This window comes from Malaclemys terrapin, chromosome 9, assembly GCF_027887155.1.
Source record: "Malaclemys terrapin pileata isolate rMalTer1 chromosome 9, rMalTer1.hap1, whole genome shotgun sequence".
Taxonomy (NCBI): Eukaryota; Metazoa; Chordata; order Testudines; family Emydidae; genus Malaclemys; species Malaclemys terrapin.
In genome coordinates, this window is record NC_071513.1 from 80,292,943 (window position 1) to 80,317,193 (window position 24,251).

General features: G+C 42.9%; 1 long non-coding RNA gene across 1 annotated transcript in view; it reads right to left on the reverse strand.

Annotated features, from left to right (window-relative positions):
- The window catches only part of LOC128843405 (uncharacterized), a 169,716-nt gene extending 145,887 nt beyond the window's left edge, over positions 1-23,829 (reverse strand). Inside the window, exon 1 of the long non-coding RNA XR_008446261.1 lies at positions 23,713-23,829. This is a non-coding gene — a long non-coding RNA (uncharacterized LOC128843405). The remainder of the gene's footprint in view (positions 1-23,712) is intronic.
- Positions 23,830-24,251: the final 422 nt, after the last annotated feature.

The window sequence follows — 24,251 nt, forward strand, 5'->3', positions numbered from 1 at the left end:
CTGCAAGGAGGGGCCAGGGCCGGGCCACATCAGAGCCACCCCCAGAAGCCTCTCCCTGGCTGAAGAAAGCTCTGCTTTCTGTCCCCAGGGCTCCTCAGTTGCTGGAGGGATGGAGTCACTGTATGGGGAGCTACTTCCTCATACACCCAACCCTGTGCATCCAGACCCCCCTGATCCTCACCTTCCCCCCACAACCAGAACCCTCCAAGTCCTGGCACCAAAACCCTTCCCCCTGCATCCAGCCCCCCACCCCCACCCTGATGAGCCCACCACCCCTGCACCTGGACTACTGTGATGAGCCCCAACCACATTCACCTGGACCCCCTGGAGAATCCCATTCCCCCTGCATCCGGTACCCCACAATGACCCCCCATGCATCCAGATATCCCCCATGCATCCAGATCCCCTACTGAGCTGCCTGCACCCAGATTTCCCCACATCTGGATCCCCCTCCACACTAGGATCCTAATGGGCTGAGCTTGCTTGCCCCACATCTGGATTGAGGGCAGGGGCGGCTCCAGGCACCAGCGCACCAAGTGCATGCCCGGGGCGGCAAGCCATGGGGGGAGGCCTGCCCGTCACCGTGAGAGTGGCAGTTAGGCTGCCTGCGGCGGCATGCCTGCGGGAGGTTCAGCAGCGGGTACGCCGAAGGCGTGGGACCGGCGGACCTCCTGCAGGCGTGCCACCAAAGGCTGCCTGACTGCTGTGCTTGGGGCGGCAAAATACATAGAGCCATCCCTGACTGGGGGCTAAGGCTGTGTGTGTGTGTGAGACTGTCCCTCTCACTTGCTATCTTGGTGCACCTAGCATGGAGGGGCAGGGCCCTGGTGTGTTTCTGGGGCAGGCCTGGCCCTTGCACTGTATTAGGGTCAGGTGCAGCCTCAACAATGAGTCAGTGTTCCTGGGAGAGTTGGGGTGGGGGGGCTGCAGGGTGATCTCCCAACTCTGTGAAGCCAGTGGACTGTGCTCCCCACTGCCATGCTGGAGCCTCCACATTTATTTAGAGACCAATAACATTTACAGAATTTTAAAGTATTGTGTGCAGAATTTAAAAAAAAAAAAATTTGATGCAGAATTCCTTCAGGAGTATTCTGACAGCGAACTCAAACATGACAGCTTCCTTACTGCATATTTAGTGACACTGTTATTTACATGCAGTGCAATATAACACTTATTTCAAGCCTACAACTTACTGTTTTTGGATCTTGCAATTATGTGGATGCTAGACGTGAGCATCCATATCCTCACATTCCACCATCCTCACTTGCAAAATCCACAATGAAACAGAATTCAGTGGGCAGCAGGGCTGCCCAGACGTGGGGGGGGGGGGGAGGGGCAAGTGGGGCAATTTGCCCCGGGCCCTGCAGGGGCCCCCACGAGAATATACTATTCTATAATATTGCAACTTTTTTTTATGGAAGGGGCCCCCAAAATTGCTTTGCCCCATGCACCCTGAATCCTCTGGGTGACCCTAGTGGGCAGACAAATAGGCCCAGACCCTTCCGCTTATTCCTAGAGGTTAGATACAAACTAATCCTCTGACAATCGAAAATACAGCATGCAAATCCCAACACAAGTTTCTCCTGTCTAGAATTCCCCAATCCAATGGAGTCCCTGTATGTATCTTTTTAAACTGGAGCAAGTAGATCTTTAATACAATCAGTGGTATGCAAAGACCCAGAATATATTGCCACTTGGAGAATCTGTCATGTGAATACACTACAGCTTTCTATAAAATGAAATATTCTTAGATGTGTTCCATTTATGTTCAATATTCCCATCTTCCTGTGCCTATTCATTATGGGGCTGATACTGTGATATGCTCAATACCTGCAACTCTTTCTTGTTGTCACATGGAGTTGTGTGTGAAGAGCACCTGTTAGGAACAGGAAAGGTAGAAAATGTCAGCATGAAAACCCTAGAATCATAGAATATCAGGGTTGGAAGGGACTCAGGAGGTCATCTAATCCAACCCCCTGCTCAAAGCAGGACCAATCCCCAACTAAATCATCCCAGCCAGGGCTTTGTCAAGCCTGACCATAAAAACCTCTAAGGAAGGAGATTTCACCACCTCCCTAGGTAACCCATTCAAGTGCTTCACCACCCTCCTAGTGAAAAAGATTTTCCTAATATCCAACCTCCCCCACTGCAACTTGAGACCATTACTCCTTGTTCTGTCATCTGGTACCACTGAGAACAGTCTAGATTCAGCCTCTTTGGAACCCTCTTTCAGGTAGTTGAAAGCAGCTATCAAATCCCCCCTCATTCTTCTCTTTTGCAGACTAAACAATCCCAGTTCCCTCAGCCTCTCCTCATAAGTCATGTGCTCCAGCCCCCTAATCATTTTTGTTGCCCTTTGCTGGACTCTTTCCAGTTTTTCCACATCCTTCTTGCAGGGTGGGGCCCAAAACTGGAGTTGGAGTACTCCAGATGAGGCCTCACCAATGTCAAATAGAATGATCACATCCCTCAATCTGCAATGTCCCTACTTATACAGCCCAAAATGCCGTTAGCCTTCTTGGCAACAAGGACACACTGTTGACTCATATCCAGCTTCTCATCCACTGTAACCCCTACGTCCTTTTCTGCAGAACTGCTGCCTAGCCATTCGGTCCCTAGAAAACCCAATGATTCAGGGTATGTCTACACTATGAGCTAGAGGTGTGATACTTTCACTAGCTCTCATCGAGAGAGGGAATGTGTACATGAATAGGGTAATTACACATCCCTAGCTTGTAGTGCAGACATAGTGTCCGCTGTCATGGCAATCTGAGACTGCCAGTGCTACCTCTCCGAAATGGGTGTGTGTGGGGGGGAAGAGAATTGAACTTGGCTGGCTGAAGGATGTGCAAATGAGCTTTTCCATCTTGTCTACTTTGATTGTAAAGGAGCCAGGGCAGGGGCAGTCGTGTGTGTACAATGCCCAATAGACTGAGTTCTGATTGTCACTGGGGGTTTGAGGCACTACAGATGTTTATAGAAAGTAATAAGGAGTCTGGTGGCACCTTAAAGACTAACAGATTTATTTGGGCATAAGCTTTCGTGGGTAAAAATCTCACTTCTTCGGATTTGGGCATAAGCTTTCGTGGGTAAAAATCTCACTTCTTCGGATGCACATCCGAAGAAGTGAGATTTTTACCCACGAAAGCTTATGCCCAAATAAATCTGTTAGTCTTTAAAGTGCCACCAGACTCCTTGTTGTTTTTGTAGATACAGACTAACATGGCTACCCCCTGATACTTGATATATAAAGTAATAACATTCATTGGCTAGCACTTGTCTGGGAGCTGCATAAAAAGTTTTTTCCATCAGTCTGCACTGGTGGAAACCAGGTTCACAGAAAACAATTAACAGGTAAAATATTCTTATTCAAGGCTGCAGGATTGAGCTCTATTTATTTAAAGCTACACTTCCATTCCTCATCCCCCCCTTCTATTATGTCTCTCTCTGAACCAAATACTTTTCTTCCAATGTGAGCCTCTACTTTTTACCCTTGATTAGTTTTTGTGCCTCTTTCTTAATCATCTGTCTCATTCTTGATCTTTCTCATTCCAAGTGCATTTGTTGCTAGTTGGTAAACCTAAATTAATGGTTGCCCAAGGGTAATCTCTGAACATTTTATTTCCTCTCCATGTTTTCTCTCCATTGCTTTCAGCTTCATCCAGCATTTTCTATATTCTTAGAACATACATTCTTACACACTTACCCGAGACTTACCCCATTAATGGAGTTACAAGGGCTTGAATTTGGCCAGATGTCCCTGTAGAACAGAAACTCTCCTCCACATCTGCTAGTTCCCTTGGAGACTGACAGCCTGGCACCCCTAGGAGTGGTAGGAATGGGGAGGCTACTTGCTTCATAAGAACAGCCCAAGATCCACAAGTTAATATTCATTTTGCATTATGAAAATGTAAAGCACCACATAGGAGGTAAATTTCATTTTACTTTCCTAGCTGGAAAAAGAAGTATACACCTTCCAGGTCTAGCTGCAAAATCAAAGATCCACTGAACTGAAAATGTTATCTGAACATTCATTTCATCACCACCTTAAACGTTCATTTCAATTTTCTTTTAAAAATTAGCAAAGGCTGTTCAAGGGGTGTTGAGTCATATTTATTTTTCTGAACTTGGTTTGTATTGTAATTTAGATTTCACTTATTGTTTTCCCCAGCCATATTTTAAGTCCCCAACACTGAATTCCTCTCCACAGTATGTCTGCTTTGTCTCTTTCCTTTGTTATGTGTCAGGTGTTTGTAACTAGGATCTTCCTTTGGGGTATTGCTTTCTGAGCTCGAAGTACTATTTTTCTGGGAGCGTTTCAGAACATGTTCTCCTGGGCCTTCAGTTTTTTTTAAATGATTGATATTTGCTCTTCACTATCCATCAATTTGCTTATTTTAGCTGATAGCTCCTGTTTGCTGGCTTCTGTGAAGATTCCTTAAATATGAATCATGCCGTCCTACTCTGCTCTAATTTAATTGAGCAGTGATGGAAAGGTAAACTGTATGCACACAGCTACTTCATTGAAAATTATCTACACCTGTGTGTACAGCTGTTTAGGTGTGCAAACATTCCAACTGATAGCAAGGGTGGGAAGCTTTAAGGGTAAGAGGGCCAGTGAAGACACTGGTATATAACGTATAGCACAGTTCCACAGCACGTTATTATACTGTTCTCAGAAAAGAAACCCTATTCCACCATTGTTTAAATCACTTATTAGCCACCATTGCACCAACAACCATATTTTAAAATGGTTGTTACTAGAATAGGAACTAAATGTAGTGTGGAGTGGACCAATATATCACATGCACAAGAACAGCATGATGTAGTCATGTTGTCATTCTGCATGCAATCTATTTCAAGGGAGAAGCAAGCCTGTAGCTAGACCAGTGAAATTATGACAGGAGCAGAGAAGATGGAGTAGGAAAAGACACTGAAAAGAGCATTTTTAAGTGATTTCATGTCGGTGATTTCATGTCAGAGGCTATGAAAGGGGAGAGAGGGACTAGTCACTTGAGAATCCATCCAACACTTTGGAAATGTCTGGCTTTTTTAGAGGTGTCAAAACATAGGAGGAGGAGGTGGTGGGAGGGGTAAGTACGAATAGATCCCCCTTCCCACAATTATCCTTTAAAGTGCTTTTATATCTCTTGCCTTGGAGACCACACTGACAAGCAAGGAAAAGGAGCAGCTTCAAAGGTTTCATTTAGTTTTTAATATATTTCTGTTTTGCTGGTGGTTCTCCCCAGATTCAGTACCCTCGAACTAACTAATGTTGCGTATGAGGCACATTTTGCCCATGTATTTCTGGATGTTTTAATTTGTACTACATTAGAGAGTGTATGGGAGGTAGCGACAGATAGAAACAGATTTATGGTAATTGCTCAGGAACAATGTCAGCTGATCAATTTGTTCCTCTCTCATTGGGCATTGAGCCAGATCTCTGCATCAGGTATCTACCCCATAAAAGAAACTTTTCTATGAAGACTCATTTTTATGCCATCTTTTCAAATCAGTTGGCACTTATTGGTCTCCTTTTTTGCTCTCCTACCAGCCTCACAGGAGCGGGAATTAATCTTCCAAGTATTTCTCTAATCAGTTTGAGTCCTTTCTTTTCAACTACAATTTCAACAGTCACATGGCTTTCATATGTCTCCTTTCTGCATTCCCTCTATCCACTGTATGGATTCTTACCATACCTACCTGTGCACTGACTGCCTCGCTGAGCTGATCCCCATAATCACATTTTTGTATGTAATACAACCCTTGGTACATCTGAACTAACAAAGTAGTAGGGAAGGGTGGAGGGAACCAGGCCTCCCTAGGATGCCAGTCTCGAAGCTTTGCTGATTTAATTAAGAACTTTATTGAACTGCATTTAAGTGACCTCGATTTTTAAATTCCTCTTTCCTGGCAGTAGCAGCTATTTCCTTGGCCTTGGAGCCACCACAGCAATAGCTCTCTCCTCAGTCTTGGCCCAGATAATGTTTTCTGTGCTGCTTCAGATACAGTCCTTATGGCTACACTTCTTTCTTTTCCCTCTAGTTCCACCTTCTCCCACGGAGGGACTGTCAGAAAACCTAACTCGCCCACAATCACTGAGAAGGAATAAGGCTTCCAACCACTCCTCTCCCCCCCCACCCCCCCCAGCTTCTGATCCCATCAACAGTAAGTTCATTTGAAGTTTGTGGGCAAGTCCATCCTGTCCTCATATGTCATCAGAGTACAAATAAGTGTACACTTGATAGCGTCCCAGGTTATAGTAAAAAAACTTTTTTTGTTTAAATCTAAGTTGTTTGCCTCTAAATTCTGTTTCCCAATTTCACCCCTTCCAGAGTGGGAATAAATTTGAATCTGCAGAACATACTCTAATACAGTAAGCACTTGCCCCAGTGATAATTTTAGTACAATAGCAAAGCCATGTATCCTGAAAAACTCCAACTGGTATAAAATGTAGCAGTATCCCTGAGTGTCAGCACTGGTCACCATGAACACTTCATCCCAGAGCTCCACTTTCAAAACTAGCTCTTTATCAGGGCTGCCCAGAGGATTCAGGGAGCCTGGGGCAAAGCAATTTCGGGGCCCCGTCCATTTAAAAAAAAGTTGCAATACTATAGTAACATGTATTTGGAAATGTAAAAAATAACCAGTGAAATACATTCAAAAAATAATTTTTAATAATTTGAAAATACACTAAAATTATTTAAAAACATTAAATGCTTTAATGGTATGTATACATTTACAATTACACAATGGGCTGTTGCTTGGGGATGGTGATGGTTGGTGCCAATGGGCTGGCGCTGCCTGGGGGTGGCGCTACTCTTGCCCAGGGCTGGGTGGGGAGCTGGGCTCTGGGTTGGGGGGTGCCCAGCTCAGAGGGCCTGGGCTTGGAGGCTCGGAGCTGGGGGTCAGGGCTGGGCGGGGGGGAATGGGGTCGGGGGTTGTCCGGCTCAGAGGAGCTGGGCTCGGAGCTGGGGGTCAGGGCTGGGGGGGGGGAATGGGGTTGGGGGTGTCCGGCTCAGAGGGGCTGGGCTGGGGGGGGGATGGGGTCGGGAGGTGTCCGGCTCAGAGGGGCTGGGCTCGGAGCTGGGGGGGGTCAGGGCTGGGGGGTGTCTGGTTCAGAGGGGCTGGGCTCGGAGATGGGGGTCAGGGGGATCCAGCTCAGAGGGACTGGGCTCGGAGCTGGTTGTCAGGGCTCGGGGGGATGGGTCGAAGGGTGCCCGGCTCAGAGGGGCTTACTATGCCGCTTACCCCCTCTCCCAGAGCCTCAGTGAGCCGCATCCAGGCGCTCCTGCTGCTCGGTGTGCTGGGGCTCATAGCCCCACCCCGTTACCATGCGGCTCCGAGCAGGAGGACCTCAGGCCCTGCCCGAGCTGCAGCGCTGTCCAGGGCCGCTCCTGGACGCAGCGCGCTGAGGCGCCGGGGGATGGGGGAAGGCAGAGGCAGGGGGGCCCCTGCAGGGCCTGGGGCAAATTGCACCACTTGCCCCCCCGGGCAGCCCTGCTCCTTTTTGAATACAGAACCTAGCTCAGTCATCCATTGGACTGGCCCTGGATTCCTCCAAGATTGACTCTCTTTCACATACAACAGCTATGATCCATCAGTGCAATGTAACTGTCAACCAGTAGGCAGGGCCGGCGCAACCCATTAGGCAACCTAGGCGGTCACCTAGGGAGCTACAATTTGGGGGGCAGCGACCGCGGTGGTATTTTGGCAGTGGGACCTTCTGCCGCCTCTGTGGGGGGCGGCATTTTGGGGCGGGACCTTCCGCCGCCTAGGGCGGCAGAAAAGCTGGCAGCGTTCCTGCCAGTAAGAGGTTACTTGTGGGTGGGAGACAGAACTTCCACAGCATCTGGACCTAGATTATGGAACTCACTCTCAGATAGGTGACCAGATGTCCTGATTTTATAGGGACAGTACCAATATTTGGGGCTTTGTCTTATATAGGCGCCTATTACCCCCCACCCCATCCTGATTTTTTTTCACACTTGCTGTCTGGTCATCCTACTCCCAGAAGACTTCAGAATAAGCACAGACGTACTTTAGTCTCCTGCTTTTTGTCTGTCTGGTCTATATAGATTACAAGATATTTGGGGTAGGGACTTTTAAGTGTTGTCCAGTGCCTAGCACAATAGAGCCCTGATCTCCTATTGCCTAGAGGGTGAACTTTCACTACTACTAATAAAACAGTAATGCATATTAATAACTTTACCAGTCAGAACTAAATGCCAAACTGATTGATTTGAGTTAGTTTTCTCTCTCAGTTCTACACATTTTAATTAAACAGAAAACCCTATAAATTTATCAAGCTATTTCTCCTACAGGCTGGGAAATATTTAAAAAGGAGGAGGGAGACTTGCAGGTTTTTTTTTGTTTTTTAACAAAAACCTATTCAAGGTGTTTAGATATTGCAGTGATGGTAGCTTGACTGATTATATAAATAGATGATAGCTAGAATCTCTTTGTGGTGACGGAGTAACATGAGTGGGGGAGGGAAAGGCAAACTTAAGTACAAGGAATATTGGCATTGTATTTAGGGAATTAATGACATCCTTTTCCTGCCCATATCTTTAATGATGGGTTTTTATGGTTAACCTGCTCTTTTAGGTACTGATTCTGAAAACATACTTTTCTCCAAATATTATATGACGATCAAAGCCTTGTTTACATTAGACTCTGGGATTGACTATCCTTCCATGTACTCTAATCTGACAAACACTTTTGTACAATTTTCAATTAATGAATATTTAAAAACTCGTACTAGTGATGGTGGCTATATAAGCTGATAGAAAGCCAAGGCTGTGTTGAAATGTTTATTGCTAGCAAGATGCTAACACAATTTTCCTCTCCATTGTAGACAAGAAAAAAACATGCTATATTAAGTGTTACAAAGCCATGCCATAGCCACCTTAGATTGTAAATAGACTATGTTGTGGGATGCAGCCACAACACATCTGTACCCTGACATGGTTAAAACAGAACCGTGTTCTCAAACTGTGCTACATCCTGATCTGGTCGGAATTGTTAGGTCCCATCTATGCTGTAAGATGAATCTGCCCAATAGGCTACCCTTTGTCTAATCTGTTGTTTCATCCATAACCTTGCTACATTAAAGCATGGCACAGGCCAGCAGTATTTTTTTTTCCCACACCACAAACCTACTGTCTCTTGAACAGCAGGCTTGCCTTACATGAATCTGTGGTCGGAGGGAAAACTATCAGTAACTTCCCCCAAAGTTCTCTGCTGAATCAGAGCCTAGGGCACAATTTACTTTGTTCAATTAATTTTAGACACTTGCCATTGTTATTACTCAGTTATTGATACAGCAGAAGATATAACAAACAATAGGCATCAAGTCCTGTGAAAGACCAAATACTTCAGTATATATCTTTTGCAAGATCCTGTTTTAAAAAGTCTGTTACATATGTACTGGAAGCTAAATTATACAAACAATGCCCTAAACAACAAATAGAAATAACTGAGATAAACAGCAGAGTTAGTAATTTATGAGTATAGATTAAATTAAGAGTATTCCATAAAATTAAAAATACATTACTCCAAAAGGTTAATGCACACAGACAGCCTTAGAGAACTAAAAGGAGGACAAAGAATGAATGAATGCCAGTATTAGCAGATTGTTATAATGCATAAAACAAAGTGATGTACTGTTTCTCCTTTATAGTATTGCTGAAGACATTTTTCTCTCTAAAAAGTCTGAATATCCCTGGAGCCCACAATCAGTGATGTGAAACCAGTATTTTAAACAAAAGAGCCCACAAGAATTGTCCACAGCCTGTGCTAGCCACTACAATTGTTATAGGAAGCAGCAAAACACTTTCATTTATTTTCACATTCATAAATAGAAATGCTTTCTCACAAGTATAAACAAAGAGGGAGAAAACACCACTTGGCAAACCAACTTCATTAAGTGCAGTTGCTGGAAATGTTTATACATTACTCCATATAGTTTTCAGGAGTAATGTTGCTGAACATTGCACCATACTATCTTGTATCATTTGTAGACCTTGTACAGGAATCCAGAAGTCTCCTCCTGGTTGTTGTTGTTGTTTTTAAACATACCTGTCATTTGGTGCAATCGGATCTATTCCAAAGCCCCAGAAAGCATTTTTATGAGCTCTTGGGTAAGCTATCTCTGGCAGGGAAGTCATCCCAACAGTCTCTTGAATTGTGCAACATGATTTTAACAAGGAGCTCCCAGAAAGCCCCAAGAGATCACTCCCAGCACATCACTGTTCAATATAAACAACAAAATGACATTGCTGCTGTTGCTAAATGTGCTCTAAATAATTGAAATTCAAATTCAGTGACTTATTAATTCAGAATTTTTTATTCCAAGCATATGGTTAAAGAGTTGTCAAATGCGAAATGCACACACTTCTACCTGACCCATAGCTAATGGAAATGACCTAGTAGCTGTTCTAGTCCATCTCGCTGCCAGTTTTGAATTGTTCCCTGCAGTAATTGCTCAAACAGTCTCACCCATGCTGTTAATCAGGCACACTCTACTCCCCAATGTCAGCACATCATGAATTTAGCAGCCTGGCTTGCCTTCTTTCACAATTTCCAACACCTTGCTATAAAATCATAGGGGATCCTGTCCAAGAAATGCACAAACACTTCAGATTGGTATTTGTTGGCTTCATTCTTGCTTGAGGAAAATCTGAAATACCCCAGAATGACTTGTGTATAGACGGCAGCTGCCACAGTGTCTTCAGAGCTATGCCCTCTGTTCCAAAGCACAAGGGATAACATCTTCTTGACACCCAAAATAAAGAACTCTGGTCTTTAGCCTAGGATGTAAAGGGCAAACTTCCAGGACAAACACTGGTTACCTTCAGGAAACTGCGGTCAGGAGTAGAAGGGAAAAACAGAGCACCTGAGAAATGTGAAAAGGGGTGAGAGAGAAGAGAAAGCTGGCCTTCTGGAGTATGGAAGAGGGGTGATAGAGCAGTTGGGGCCATGTGGAAAGGGCAGGAAGACTGGGAGAAGAGGAGAATAGACAACACAATGTTAGATATGAGACTGCAGAAACAAAGTGGGCATTGGGAATCACTGCCCTAAAATATGGCATTCTTTATTTTTGGTGGCTCCCACCCTGTTTGTGATAGACCTAGCAAAGAGAAAAAAATCCTGTCACAACCGTAATCCTGCGCTGCTGGTTCAGGGATGAGCAAGGTCATGCCCTCTCATCTCCTTGGAGCAGGGGAAGTAGTCTGCACTTCCCTAAAGGGCTGTCTAAGATGCATAGCCCCTATGCACCCAGGCAGCTCAAGGAGTGATTGTGACTTCGCTCCCTGTGCTCCCCAGGGTGGGGCAGATCCACACTGGCTGATTTGGGACCTGATGGGGATAAATTAGAGGCAAAACCTCTTACAATTGTTTTTAACATTCTTCCCTCCTTTGGAGTATTACGTTGCTGAGGAGAGGAGGACAGGGGTATTGCTCAGATTCAGAAGCAGCCTTGTTGAATAGTACTCAGGGAATATAACTTCAAAAATTTTATTAATCTTTTGTAGTACTAATTGGACTAAGGCCTGGTCCAACTCCCATTAAAGTCAAAGGATCAGGCTCTACTAAATAAAGGACCAGTATCTTTAGATGGCAGATCTAATCTGAGGTATGTTTGTTTGGCGAAAACCCAGATTAATGTAAAATGTCAATTGATAATACCCTATTACAAGTTTTTTGCTTGTTAAATATTGTGTATATATTTGACTTAGTTTACATAAGAGAGAACAAAAGGCAAACTTCATTAACCTAAATGGTTTTCAGTGGCTAAAAGTGAACTGCAAAATAGAAAATTCGAACACAGATAACAGAATATTGTTTGTGCCATCTACCACTCCTTCGTAGAGGCATGAAAGAGGTCTCAATATTTTCTCCCCCATGGTTTTGTCTTCTTAATGGTATTTGCTATTTCTAATATTTATAGTGAGTGAGACCTCTAACAAAACAGTGAACCTCATTCACCACTGTATTATTTCATTTTTATACCAACATAGCACCACTGGCTTTAATGGTGTACTGCTGTCAAAATAGAGTAACGCAGTGATGAATAAGGCCTAAAATATTAGACTATTTGTATACATCATGAAGAAGAAGTATAGGGCACAAAGATCACGTTTACATCCACATTCTCTCATCTTTAAATTCCCTGCTGATCAAAGGTCAAAATTAGAAAGTCTTTATGAAGATCAAAGGGATTATTTTTTAGTGTTCTCCTTTCATGTGAACCTTTTTGAACAATTTACAAAAGGGAAAAAAGTATATCAGAGTGCCCCCTCTGACAAGAAACCATTGTTTTAGCGGTAGGGCAAAAAAACTCTTTTTTTTTTTTTGTCTAATTTTGTGTGGCACATAATGCCATTTCACCAAGAATTCAGTTATCAGGCCTTTCAGTCAGACATCTCTCTTGTGAATGCTAAGTTCACAGTTTTTTTAGTTTAAAAACAGAAGGCCCATACTGGGACTATCAACTATTAAATACTGAACACTGCATTAGGTATGTCTAAGAAAAGTTCTTGGCACACCCAGACATCCTAGTCATGAAGATTTTGTATGAAATGGCTGCTGTTTTTAAGATTCCTGAGACCTGGTTTCTTTAGTACAAATGCATTAACTAGCTGCTGAGCAGTAAAGAGAAAACTGTGCATGAATATTAGACCAAGTGGAATCCAAAGAATCACCAAGTCTGGACAATGCCCATAAGCATTAGGATTCAGATTTCTTTTTAACTTTTTTGCTGTTCCCATCCCTTTTCCATCTTGTAACTCCAACTGTTAGTATTCCTACACACTGTTTGAGAACTAATTAAAATGTTCATCAGTCAAGGGAAAACTGGTCTGTTGCTTTCCATGTAGCTGCTTAAAATGTATTTGCATATGATCAAAAAATGTTAGGACAGGGTAGCCAAATGAACCATCAGACCTCTGCCATGTGGTTTGTGTGTGCTGTCCTCCATTAATATTGAGGTGCAGCTTATGGGAACTACAAGTTTTAGATTGTGTTGATCCAAGAGGGCATCTCATCTCAAAATGGAACATTATTCGTACTTGTAGTATTAATGTGCCACACCTACATGTTAACAATGAGACAGCAGCAATTTACTTCATTAAATGCAAATGAGATGTGGCCCATAAGCCCCTGGCAACCAATCTTAGTCACGCTGCTGGGAGCAGGGGAAAATCCCATTGACTTTGACAGCCCCACTGTTACCAGATGAGCAGATTTTAGGAATACAGCATTAGGACCTCTTCATTCACTAAACAGAATGAAAATGAGAGAAAAGGTTTAATCAGATAATACATTGACTACTATACTGTGCTAACTACCTCATTTTCTTTTACAGCAAATATTTGAAGCATATAACTGCATTTCTTTTTAACTTACCTTATAAAACTATAAGGTAAGTTAAAAAGCCATGCAAGTGGATCAAAAAATTCAAAACAGGGTGTTAAGTTTCTGTTTAATCAGTTTAACAGTCAAATTGGGACAAAGCTAAACAAAAACTGTGTAATTTGAGTTTAATTAGAATTTACCCTAAGGTTTTGCCATAAATCACAAGCTAGAAAATCATTTGAAATGGTGCAAGGTTATGTCAGATTACTTGTGATTCTAGAGCAGGGGTAGGCAACCTCTGGCACGCATGCTGAAGGTGGCACGCAAGTTGATTTTCAGTGACACTCACACAGCCCGGGTCCTGGCCACCGGTCCGGGGGGCTCCGCATTTTTATTTAATTTTAAATGAAGCTTCTTAAACATTTAAAAAACCTTATTTACTTTACATACAATGATAGTTTAGTTATATATTATAGACTTATAGAAAGAGACCTTCTAAAAACGTTAAAATGTATTACTGGCACGTGAAACCTTAAATTAGAGAGAATAAATGAAGACTTGGCACACCGCTTCTGAAAGGTTGCCAACCCCTGTTCTAGAGAATAATATTGAATTATTTAGAACAAAATATCTCCACTTACAAGAATAAAATAAGACCCTGAGAGCCTGTTTACATACTCTTATCTAACTCAGCAAATCTAAACTTAAAGCAAAGTGTGCATGAATGTATTAGATTACCCCTACTCGGAAATCTAATTCAGAAAATGCAGTGTGCTTTTTTCTTCTGCAACATGATAGGTCATAGTTATTAACAAAAATTGCCACCAATACTTGTGGGTAGAAAATGTTTTTATTTAGAAAAGTGAAATTTAATTCTTAAGAAAGGTAGAGACTGCAGTAATCTAGCTATCCACAAGAGAAATAACAGGGGCAGAGATGTTTCAAGACTGACCACCTCTGCAAGCAAGTGAGCAGTACAGTCCATGCTCACTCAAGGATCAACCTGTTGAGTTTGTCAGCCTGCCTGCCAAATGTGGGGTTTTTCATAATGTGGGCATTTGTCTGATGGGAATTAGTTTTTCACACATGCCATCAAACTGCACTCAGATGGCAATAACTCCTAGTCACAAACACATTGTAAAAGACTACAGACTTTTTCTACTGAACAAATCCCTAGCCTTTCAGCTGTTCCTGGGAGTTAAAAAAACAAATTCTCCAGAGCCCCTTACTGTTAAAAACTGGGATTAAAGGAGTATGGGACAGATCCTCAAATTGTCATTCAATTGAAGTCAGTGGAGCTAAGCATTTACACCAGCTGAGGGTCTAAGTTGTCATATTTTAAACATTATATCTTGAATATGTTCAAATGTAAACTGTATTAAAGTTTAAAACATCTTAGGGTGATGCCAGAGAGAGAGCAAACAAGAATTACTCTATAGCATGGTGGACACACTCCCCACATGTGGTAGATGCAGGATCCATTCCCCCATCTCCAATGACTCTTTTCATAATAGAACAGGACAGACTGAGGGAGCCCCATGTGAGAATACTCCCTACGCCTATGGTTAGGACACACTTTAGCCTCATCGACTAAGGCCAGAAGGGACCATTGTGATAATCTAGTCTGACCTCGTGCACATTGCAGGCCACAGAATCTCACCTGCCCACTCCAGTAACTCCGCCAGAAGTTAGGTGTCTATTACAGATGTCCTCAAATCATGATTTAAAGACTTCAAGTTACAGAGCATCCACCATTTACATTAGTTTAAACCTGCAAGTATCCCATGCTGCAGAGGAAGGTGAAAAATACCCTGGGTCTCTGCCAATTTGACCCAGGGGGAAAAGCCTTCCTGACACCAAATATGTGTCTCAGTTAGACCCTGAGCATATGGGCAAGACCCACCAGCCAGACGCCTGGGAAAGAATTCGCTGTAGTAACTCAGAGCCCTCCCCATCTAGCATCCCATCACCGGCTGGTGGAGATAGTTGCTACTCGCAGTCACAGATCAGTACATGCCATTGTGGTCAGTCTTATCATACCATCTCCTCCATAAACTTATCAAGACCAATCTTAAAGCTAGTTAGGATTTTTTGCCCCCACTCCTTCACTTGGAAGGCTGTTCCAGAACCTAACTCCTCTGGTGGTTGGAAACCTTCAATTCATTTCAAGCCTAAACTTATTGATGTCCGTTCATATCCACTTGTTCTTGTCAACATTGGCGCTTAACTTTAATTCCTCCCCTTCCCTGGTATTTGTCCCTCAGATGTATTTATAGAGAGCAGTCACATCTCCCCTCAGCCTTTGTTTGATTAGTCTAAACAAGCCAACCTCTCTGAGTCTCCTCTCACAAGGTAGGTTTTTCATTCCTCTGATCATCCTAGTAGCCCTTCTCTGCACCTGTTCCAGTTTGAATTCATCTTTAATATGGGAGACCAGAATTGCACAACTATTCCAGATGAGATCTCACCCACACCTTATATAATGGTACTAATAGTTATCTGTCTCTACTGGAAATACCTCAACTGATGCGGCCTAGGATTGCATTAGCCTTTTTCACGGCTGCATCACATTGGCAGCTCATAGTTATCCTGTGATTAACCAATACACCCAGTTTTTTTCCTGTTGCTTACAACTGAAGTCCCCAGCTTATAGACAAAGTTCTTGCTGTTAGTCCCTAAGTGCATGACTTTGCACATTAAATTTCATCCCATTTCTATTACTCCAGTTTTCAAGGTCATCCAGATCTTTGTATGATATTCCAGTCCTCCTATATATTGGCTATCTCTCAACTTTGTGTCATCCACAAATTTTATTAACACAATCCCACTTCTTGTGCAAGGTCATTAATAAAAATCTTAAGATAGGTCCGAAGACCAATCTCCAAGGAACTCCACTAGTAACCTCCCTTTCAATATGACCTGTTGTAGTCTCCCCTTTAACCAGTTCCTTATCCACCTTTCAATTCCCATACAAATCTCAATCTTCTCCAATTAAATTAATTTCCCATGTGGAACTGTATCAAATGCCTTGCTGAAATCCAGGTAGATTAGATCTATTGCATGGTATCAAGTATCAGGGGGTAGCCATGTTAGTCTGTATCTACAAAAACAACAAGGAGTCTGGTGGCACCTTAAAGATTAATAGATTTATTTGGGCATAAGCTTTCGTGGGTAAAAACCTCCCTTCTTCAGATGCAAGAAGAAGTGAAGTTTTTACCCACGAAAGCTTATGCCCAAATAAATCTGTTAGTCTTTAAGGTGCCATCAGACTCCTTGTTGTTTTTGTAGATCTATTGCGTTTCCTTTGTGTGTTTAAAAAAAAAAAAAAAAAAAAAAAAAAAAATCCCGTTTCCTTCTCAAAGATCACGTTGGTCTCATTTACCTTTTGTAAAACCATGTTGTATTTTATCCCAAATACCATTTTCTTCTCTCTTAGCTACTTTCTCTTTCACAATTTGTTCCAAGAGCTTGCATACAATTGAGGTCAAACTACCAAGCCTGTAGTTTCCTGGATCACTTTTTTCCTTTTCTTAATAATAAGACGCGGCAGATTTCTGTTCAAGTCTCTTGTCCCCTCAGGATCAGAGGGGACTTGAACTCACTCACCCACATCTTGGGTGAGTACTCTAATCATTGGACTCAAAGTTATGAGAGAGGGCCTCCTGCTTCAGCTATTTTCTGTGAGCTTGTGTTTGGGGTGCAAACCAGTAACGGGCCCTCTAAACATGCCCTGCAAGTGAGTTAGGCAAAGGAACACCTATCTTCCCCTCGTTAATGCATTGCTCTGGGGCTTAAACATCTGGATGCCTAGAGTGACGCTGCAGTGCATATGCTGAAAGACAGAAATGTAGGCACCTAGTGAGCTTTTACTGCAAAAATTAAGGTGCCAAGTGAGTTTAGGTGCCTGCAAGGTTTTGTGAATCGAGTGGGGCCTGATTCTGGGATTTAGGCACCCAAAGTAGCAGTTAGGCACCTAAATCCTTTTGTGACTCTAATATGCTGTCTCTAATAACTTAGTATAGCCTAACTGCACTGCTCTTAACTTCCTGTCCTTACGAATATAGTTATAGTAAATATTCTAACACTGATCATCCATCATGCATTCTTACATATAGTGCTGTATATGAGCACACTTTTAATATTATTGGCTTTGCCATGACAGTGGACGGTAAATTTCCCTGACAAATCCTTTGATCTGGTACCAGTTACTAGGTATTTAGAAGTGATCACAAAATGGATACATTTGCAGCTTTAAGTCAGGGTTCCTTCCAAATTGGATACATCATTATATTTAATCTATATCACCCCCTTGATGTGCACCTAAAACTCCCTTGACTGCCACCCTAGGAGCTAACAGTATTCCACTTTTGGAGAAGAAGAAAAATCTATCAAATGATGGAACCTTAAAATAACTGACCCAGATAACACAAACAGCAAGTTAGCAACTCAAACAAAGACTTATCATCCTGCCTCATAACAGCAACTCAAATTCTGATTTTTATTGCATGTCTATTCTCTTGCTCCATTGCAGGGTCTGTATTCATAGCAATGTGGAAGAGGGAAAAATACTTAGGAGGCCAAACTGAAGACAACTGAATTGCACCCTCTGGGCAACATCCTACTTACCAGCTGTGAATGTATCTTGTCCTACAATTCCACTCTAATTCCAGATTATAGTACATTACTCTTATTTCAAGAGTTTTGAAAATACTCCCTTGGGGGGAGGGATAGCTCAGTGGTTTGAGCATTGGCCTGCTAAACCCAGGGTTGTGAGTTCAATCCTGGAGGGAGCCACTTGGGGATCTGGGGCAAAATCAGTACTTGGTCCTGCTAGTGAAGGCAGGGGGCTGGACTTGATGACCTTTCAAGGTCCCTTCCAGTTCTAGGAGATGGGATATCTCCATTATTTATTTATTTATTTATAATAGACAAAAACAGAGGTTTATCCACACCATCTGCTCTGGCTCAATTATTACACTGAATAGCCTTATGCCATGAGTTGTCTCACTGAAGTCAACTGGAATACTGACAGAAAAGGTACTACTCAGTGAGTATGGGTTTCACTACATAGCCATTAAATAAGGATATCAAAACTCCCTTGATGCTTTGCCAGGCATAGGTCATGAGCAGCCACTGCCTTCTCTTATGAACAGTGAGGATAAATACAGTACACTTGTATTCATCAGTGTACATTTACAGAGAGTCGTCTATAGAACTGGGTTACCTGTGCAGCTGCCCAGGCATCTGGAAACTAGAGGGGAAAGATTAGACGCATAGGATAGTATTTATACTCGCTGCTTATACTCCACCTTTTACACACGTACTTCAACACTATTATCAGACTTCCTGTTTGTTAAAGAAAGATGCAGTCAGTCTATTGTAAGTGATCGGGGTTATATAACTCATCAGAAAAGCTGACTTGCTCATACATGCCTGTGCACTCTGCCAAGAAAGAGTGTGAAGGATCTCCAAACAAGCTACTGGGCTAAAATTAGCTTATATTTGTTGCAGTAGGAAAACACTGTGTGTTCAGATGGGAAAACAATCCACTGAAGCTAAAGATTTAAGGGCTGCCTCTGCTTATTTTTAAAGGACACTTGCATTTAGAACCTGTCAACGTGGACAATATTTTGAAAAATGTCAGACTTTACAAATCAAAACCCATCTTGTAAAGGATTCCCAGCTGGGCAAGGGTGTTACCTGCACAAAATTCTCTGTTACTCACATGCTCAAGGGCACCCACGTTTACCCGGTTCCTAGGCCTCAAGGTGTAACCCTCTTAATGTAGGCACCTAACTTTACCCCTTCGTGGGCTCTGGGCAAATACCCTTTCCCTGTGGACTCAGAGCTTAATCTTTTGCAGGTTTATGGGGTCTTTTACCACTGAAAGAGCCTTACACAGTAATATACTACATAACCTCTATTTATAAACAACCACCAAAAACAGAATGCACACACTACACATACATTGCTCACCACTCCCAATAAGACAGATGAACGTTTCTTGATGGCCAGTCAGGATCAGGTCCATCTGGGGGACTCCAATTTCTGCACGGTGTCATTGGCAGACTGTTGAGGTCTGGCAGCTCTGATCTTTGGGGATGTGTCCTGGAGTTGCTTCCCAAAGAACTTCCTTTTGAACCCCAGTTTATATAGTGAAATTTGAGTCCTTTTTAGCTGTACCTTAACCAATCATTTTACTAAAATTTTACTAACCAATCCTAACATAGTGTAACAAAAATGTCTAATCAATCCTATCCCACCACCTTACATAATTAATTTTGCTAGGTGTAAATGAATTAACAGACAGAAACAATTAAAGAACCAGGCAGAGACCATACAGATAAACAATAGGAAAGTGGGAACCATAATGACAAAACAATAAAGAAATCAGGATTTCACAACCACAACAATTGATAAATGATTTCTTGACAGATAGGATGCTATCAAACTAAGTTTTCTTTAACCATCATAAAATCAGTTTCTTTATCTGGTGATAGTGGGTGTGGTTAGGACGGGGTCTCCTCCTTAACAGCCTGATGTTACATTGTTTTAACGTACTGTAGATGGAATGTGAGGATGTGACTTCCTGCTTCTCAGCTAATGGCTGCTGCTTGGTTGCTCTTTTAACCTGGCTGGAGACAAAGGCTTTATCCTTACAAGGGTCCACTCACACAGATCTCTTTGCAGGACGAGGGGAAAAGCGTGCATTATGAATAGAAGTGACTCCCTGAAAAATGAAGGCTAGAACAAGAGGGCCCAATTCAGACCTTTGGAACTGCAGCTGCTTACTCCAGGTCTGAATAGCAAAGTTCAGTGAAACTTGCAAACTTGTTGGCTTGTTAAACAATCCCTCCTTTCCCTTCTCCGCCCGCCTGATTTTAAACCAGTGTTATTTTAAATAGGATTGAAGTGGGGTGGGGGATGACACCCTTCTAGTTAAAGGGGAAGCCTGTGCTATGTATTAGGGACTGTGACAAACTGGGACTGTTCTTACTGTGGTCTTTAAATGCTGACAGGGGAGTGTGGCTAGGATAGTCTGCATTGGGGGATGGGAGACTGACCGATGGAGAATACCTGAGCATGTAACATGAGAACCCAGGAAGGGGTTAGAGGCCAGGTGACACCTTTGCCCGGGGAAACTGAACAAAAGGCTGTGGGAGGGGTCGCTGAAGGGAGAGTTTTCAGGAGCTGGCTGGTGATATGGCCGGGAGGCAGACGGGGCTCTGACCTCCCAAGGGGACTGGGGCACCCTGGGACCACTAGATGGACCTAACTGAGGGGGGTCCTGTTGTCTGTGCCTGCAAGACCAGTCTTGGACTGTATTCCTGTTGTCTAAATAAACCTTATGCTTTACTGGCTGGCTGAGAGTCATGGTGAATCGCAGGAAGCAGGGGGTGCAGGGCCCTGAGTCCCCCATACTCCGTGACAGGGACAGAAGAGTAACCCAACAGCTACCTTGTCAAAGGTGGGTCACCCTTTAGAAAGGAGTGGCAGGTAGCTGCACCACCCTAGGAAGTAGCCCCAGGGAGAAATTCATAATTCCTCTGCTGCTCTCCTCTTGCTTGGAGGTGGGGGATCAGGTCAATTATAAACCCCAAAATAGGGCACAGATTGGCCAGCAGGTGTGAGGGGGTGTGTGGCCCTTCTCTCTAGTCCTTCTCCACCAATTTGCATAAAAGGGAGGGAATCTGAAAAGCAAGGGCTGAGTGTCACACTAGACCAGGGTCTCAATCTGGGGGTCAGGACCACTCGGGGGTCGTGAGGTTATTAAATGGGGGGTCACGAGCTGTCAACCTCCACCCCAAACCCTGCTTGCATCCAGCATTTATAATGGTGTTAAACTTTTTTACTGGCGACCCCTTTCACACAGCAAGCCTCTGAGTGTGACCCCCCCGCCAATAAATTAAACACACTTTTTAATATATTTGAGACCAGGACCAAAGATCCAGGGAGGACTTATTCAGCTGAGTAGAAGAGTGGGAGTGGGGAAACTTGCTGCCCTTATTCCCCTGCTCATCTGAGTAAGACAAGGGCACTATCCAACCCAGTATTTTGCATTTATATTTTGTTTGGATGTTTGCTCTCCGCCTCACATTTGCTGCTTTATCCCCACACCGTCCCTCCTTAATGGATCATGAAATAACTGTCAAGTCTGAGTTGAATTTCTGAGCTAAGTTCAAATGTAATAGACTCTCATCGTCCACAAGACCTTATGGTGCTACAACCCTGTCCTACACCCCATCTTTTGAACCTCATCTTGAAGGCTCTTGGGTTACTCCATAAATTATTGTACCCAGGAGAAATATGCAAATTTAAATGTAGCAAAATGACAGAAGAATCTGGCTACAATTTCCCTGGTCTTGCAATTGTCACTCATTGTTAGTAAGGCCTCTAGAGGTGTATGCCTGACGCATGGAAAAACAGTAACCACTCAAAGCAAGTGTATGTCTGTTAGACTGCTTAGTTGAACCTAATGTGCTGTAAAAGAAAGCTAATGCTATTATAGCCTCTTGCACTCCAAGCTGCAAGCAGTTTATGGGAACTGGCACAATATGCCTTGAAGCAAAAACAATTCTGTCCTACAGAAATGAAGGAGATGCACATCCCCAAAAAACACTGGGAAAACTCTTTGTGTAGCAAAATTCATGTGACCTTTCAGAGTTTCCCCCTTTAACCAGAAGCAGCTGGAGCAGTTTTCAACCTTTAGTTTTACATTACTTATTGAGATTACAGGTTTCTATGGCTGTCATAACTATAAATGGAAGGGTAACAGCTGTCCTGTGTACAGTACTATAAAATCCCTCCTGGCCAGAGACTCCAAAATCCTTTTCCCTGTAAAGGGTTAAGAAGCTCAGGTAACCTGGCTGGCATCTGACCAAAGGACCAATAAGGGGACAAGATACTTTCAAATCTTGGGGGGGGGGAGGCTTTTGTTTGTGCTTTTTGTTTGGGAGTTCGTTCGCTCTTGGGACTGAGAGGGACCAGACATCAATCCAGGTTCTCCTCATCTTTCTAAACAAGTCTCTCATATTTCAAACTTGTAAGTAAAAAGCCAGGCAAGGCATCTTAGTTTTACTTTGTTTTCTCAACTTGTAAATGTACCTTTTACTAGAGTGTTTATCTTTGTTTGCTGTACTTTGAACCTAAGACTAGAGGGGAGTCCTCTGAGCTCTTTAAGTTTGATTACCCTGTAAAGTTATTTTCCATACTGATTTTACAGAGATGATTTTTACCTTTTTCTTTAATTAAAAACCTTCTTTTTAAGAACCTGATTGATTTTTCCTTGTTTTAGATCCAAGGGGGTTGGATCTGTATTCACCAGGAGTTGGTGGGAGGAAGGAGGGGGAATGGTTAATTTCTCCTTGTTTTAGATCCCAGGGGGGTTGGAACTGTATTCACCCGGAGTTGGTGGGAGGAAGGAGGGGAATGGTTAATTTCTCCTTGTTTTAGATCCAAGGGGGTTGGATCTGTATTCACCCGGAGTTGGTGGGAGGAAGGAGGGGAATGGTTAATTTCTCCTTGTTTTAAGATCCAAGGGGTTTGGATCTGTATTCACCAGGGAATTGGTGAAGGTCTCTCAAGGCTTCCCAGGGAGGGAATCCATTGGGATGGTGGCAGCGGACCAGAGCTGAGCTGGTAGTTAAGCTTAGAAGTTTTCATGCAGGCCCCTACATTTGTACCCTAAAGTTCAAAGTGGGGAATACAGCCCTGACAATGGCACAGCAAACTTAGGAGAACCCGGTCAAAAGAAGTGACCATGCCAGGGATCGTCATTGTCAGAGAATCCTTGCTGAACGTCAGATTTCTGGAACAGATGGCTAAATATTGAATTTCAGGCTAAAAAAGTAACCAACGTATATTGGATAATTTAGTTCCTTACAAACAAACAACTTAAACAAAACTTCAGGCCAGAATCTAACACTTTGTTAGAACCAAAAACAAATAAGCCTTTGCACCAGAGGAAAAAGAAGCCAGTGCAACTGAAATAAGGGGATTTGGGATGTTCATCAGAGCTGTCTCCTTAGCCTATCATTAGAAGCCAAATATCACTCCTAATGGAAAATGTATTTCTAGTACAATAGCACTGAGGGACCCCATTGTTCTGAGCACAGTACAAGCAGGTAGTGAGATACAATCCTCACCACTTCCCAAAGATCTGTCATTGCTTAACCTCTATAGAAAACTCTTCTGCCAATATCAGAGACTTGGCTGTAAATTAACATGGGTCTTAGCCCTGCCTTGGCCACCTTTGCTTTCAGAGTTAGTCCTCCTAAAAATCCTCTGACACCTAAAGAAAAATTTAAGACTGCATTTCTTCTGCCTGGGAGAACCAGAATTCAACACACTAACCTGTAACAGCTGAGAGATAATCAGGAGCTTAAATTCTTTGGAAAACACTTTGAAGGTCTGCTCATAAACAGCTCTGCTGTCCATTGTGACTGTGGGAAGACCCTGCAAGCCAGTCAGATGTAGGGATTAAATCCTAGTGATACAGCTCAGATGTAAATATCCTAATGTGAACCCATGTAACTTCTTCCTTTCTTGAATTTCCCTGTCCCCCACTGAACTTCTTTCCACTCCTAGTGCACACAACACCCAACTGTGTATTACATCAACCATTCGTTGTTCACATGATTCCTTTACCTGTTGGGACAGGCATAGTTTTTATTCTTCAGTCACAGTCCATTTAAAGTGTCAATTTTAACTGTTTCTTGGACTCCACATTTAATTTTCAAATGTTAGAAGGAAAGTTAATAGAAAGCAAAGTTTGTTCTTGAGTTTTGTTTGTTCAAGACTCAAAGATGCTGTACTTGAAACAGGAGAAAACCTATAAGAGTTAGAAAAGTAATCCATAACTTTGAATTCAAACCTTCAAAATGTTGTGATTC